Source organism: Triturus cristatus, chromosome 12, assembly GCF_964204655.1.
Source record: "Triturus cristatus chromosome 12, aTriCri1.1, whole genome shotgun sequence".
Lineage (NCBI taxonomy): Eukaryota > Metazoa > Chordata > Amphibia > Caudata > Salamandridae > Triturus > Triturus cristatus.
Genome location: NC_140595.1, coordinates 225,149,306 through 225,153,042, shown reverse-complemented (window position 1 = coordinate 225,153,042; position 3,737 = coordinate 225,149,306).

Sequence of the window (3,737 nt, the reverse complement as noted above, 5' to 3'; positions counted from 1 at the left end):
TGTCCAGAGGATGATGAAAATAAAATTGATGAATATCAATTGGCTATCAAGAAGCTTTAAAAACAATTTGATGTCCAACCTAGTCTTATTGTGAATAGACATGTTTTACCCATGAGTAGGCTGTCCGGTTTTAGGTTTAAACCTATAATAACTGATAAAACCCCACTGAAAGAGAAATAGCTCTCACCAGTGAAAACTTATAAACACTGAAAAAACACCTGCACTACCACAAATTAAATGCAATTCAAAGAAAGGAAAAAGAGAGTGAAAGAGTAATTTTCTTTCTTCCTGAAGGGGCCAATTCAATGTAACTTTGTTATATAAGCTAGCAGTAAGAAAGTCTGGTCTAGCATTAGTCTGCTTGAGTTTTGTTGTTTAGGGATGCCACTAAAATATTTTTTCTTCTTTCTTTTATTTTTTTGGTCAGTTTTGTGGTCTTTTGTCTAAAGATGCAGGGTTTAGAAGCATGTTTTAGGTCTTGTTTAATTATTTTATAAACTGTAGAGAATCAGGAAATATCTAAATCATATTTGATATTTTGGCTGCGTTTGGCTCTTTCACTGATAGGTAAAATGGCTAGTTTCACAAGAATCTCTCCTAATATGTGTCATCACATTTACCCAAAGAGAATGGGTAAAAACCCTTAATACATCAGCTCCCACTTTCTAGTGAGTCAGTATTGATAGTAGGCGAATTGCCAACCCCTCAGTCTTTAAACATTCAATGCAAGGTATAGTGACAAGTATATGTTAAAAGAGTGCTATCACCAAGCATCTGGGATAGTGGTTAAAACATGACACCAGACTTTTAGATAACATGGAACACAGTGTCACTTGGAATGCTCTGCATAAAAGGTTCTTTCCAAGTTCAACAAAGATTGGAGTGATATTGTTTGTATTTGCAGTGATTCAGCTACGTATATGAAAAAGTTTTGTGATGACCTGTCAAAATTGATACCTGAGCTGAAGTGCTTCCCTGTAAGAGATCCTTGCCACTTGTTAGATGTCTGCTGAAAGCATCCTTACAATCTTCAGAGTTAATGAGTAATGCTATTGACTTTTTAGTCCATTCCGGTGCACTGTTTTCTTATGCACAAGAACCAAAACGTAAATATTTATCATTTTGTGCTTTGTGTGGCATCAAAGAAAGAGTCATCCCAACTGTGTCTCTTAGCTGATGGTTCTCAGTCCAAGGGGCTATGAATGCTATATTATCCATGTGGCAACTGTTTTCAGAATTTTTGCTGAGTGAGGATGCCAAAGACAAGAAATGTGAGGATCTTTGGTCACATATTGATAGTGATGTGAAAAAGTACATTATACTGCATTCTTAGATTTTTACAGGAAAACGTAACTGCTGTAGTGAACATAATAAAGAAAACTAGAGTCGGAAAACACCCTTGTCTGCCAAGTGTTCAGCATAATTGGTGTAGATGTGAAACATCTCCTTGAGAGTAGGCTGGGCGACACCTTTAGTGACTTTGCACTGCAACATGTTCCATGTTAGAGTGCTTGCCGCTTGGTAAGCAAAGCAATAGTGAAGAGCAATTCAGGAACTTTTATTTTACAATGTATGAGAAATTACTTGCAATGATGCATAGAAATGTCCCTTCACCACCAATGGCATTTGAAGTCAATGAAACCTCACTGTGGTACCGCTTCGATAACTCTGAGGGCATAGGCGCCCAGATCAGCGCAAATGTTGCAGAACCTGCCCCGAGAATCGCAATCTTCAAGTGAACCAGTATTGGCATGGAAAGCTATGTCAGTGGCCAGAGTTAACAAATTGTGTACTGGCTGTTTTGGCGTTGCTCATCTCAAGTACCAATGTTGAGAGGGTCTTTTCACAGAAGTTTAAATGGGAAGGAAATATCGAGCATACATGACCAAAGACTCACTGAAGAAGTATTTTATGGTATACTTCAGTAAGTTTAATTTTCAAAAATCTATGTGGACCTCATATACACTATACTTACACTGTCTATATACCATGCTCTATCAGTGCAGAAAGCAAGCAATAATAAAAGCAAAACATCCCATAAACACCGGAAAAACACTGTTTCTGTCATTTTTAATGGCGCGAAATGTGAAACCACTGATAACGACTGTTTTTTTAAAGTATTGAAATCACTTGAAAACACTGAAAAAACCCCACCAGAATTTACCAAAAATAGAAACTGAAAACAGGAAAGCCTACCCATGAGCAACAACAGGATGAGTCTATTGACAGTTATGTTGCAGCTTTGTGCACGTTGCAGAGGAGTGTCAATTTGAAAACTTCTGCTCTCACCGTATGCGAGACCAGAAAGTAGTACGTTGTTGGTAGAAAGAGAGTGTAACAGAAGCTTTTGTCATTGAAGAACCCAGCTTTGATGGAAACAACAGACATTCTCAAAATCATAGAAATGTCTTGCAAATCCTGTAAAAGAGTTAAAGAAGGAAAAGAGTAGAGTGAGACCTGTAAGCACTAGTAACAACACAAAAGAACAAGCTAAAAATGTTGTAAAGAAAAATAATTGGGGGGGGGGGGGGCAAAAGAACATTTGTTTTCGGTGCAGACTCCCAAAGCCTATACCCAAGATCCTTATGAAACCATCACTAGTGATGGTAAGGTTCTGTATTTGTTGAATGATTCTGGAGCAAAAATTACTATGATTACTGACAAATTGTTCCATAAAACATGGAGAGGGCAAACAGCTCTTGCCTCCTGACAGAAACCCAGTGTCCTATGATGAAATAAGTATTGATCTTTCAGGGTTTTTGAATGCAACATCCAATACAAAGATACAGTTATATTTGGGAAGGTCTATGTGGCAAGGAAAGGTCAAAATATCCTTGGGTGGTATCATCAAGGACTATTCGGTATGACATTAAGACCTGGACGGAATGTACAGGTTTCCTTAGTAAAGAATAGTATACCCAGACCCCCCAGGATATAGCGGCATAGATTAGCAAATTTAGCGGCACAAATATGGAAATTTAGCGGCACAAATATGGAAATTTAGCGGCAATTTTGCGGCGTTTTATTTGGCAGTTTATCCTACAACAAACACAGATCTCTTTGTTTTTTGAGTTATTTAACACCATGAAGCTATGTATACATAACTGCATAAGCACATAAATATATAAACATGTTTTATTATGAATATAGGAAAGAGCAAAACTATTCATCATTTGAAATGTTCTAAAAAGAGGTTGCATCTCATCTCACCTGCGGCCCAAATTACACTATCCCCTCCACCCACAACCAAACTGCTATTTTTCCCATAAACTAGACATTCCCATCATTGCTCCCAAACCCCTAAACCCATTCCCAAAACCCTAGAACACCCCAAATTACCATACCAAAAACGTGCATTACCGCGACCTCGCACAAGGCCTAAAGTCGCGTCAAAAATGCACTTTGAAACTAGTCCCAAAACACCCCTTCCCCTCCATAGATTTCCTTCAAAACACTTGCAAACAAAATTAGACATTCCCACCTCTGATCCAAGCTAAGTACATCCACTCGGAACCACCTGGAACACCCTGCAATCGAACCCCAAAAACATGTAAACACTCACATTTAACATGGGCTCCTATGGCAGCTCCTTCCTTCCTCGACTTTGACCAAAAACACCCTTCCCATCGATCGATTCCTCCCAATCTTCCTGCACACCCATGAATTCCCCCTCTCTACCACCCACAGCAGCCCCGTTCCTCTCGAGCAAGTGGAACACCCTTTAAACCACTTCTCCA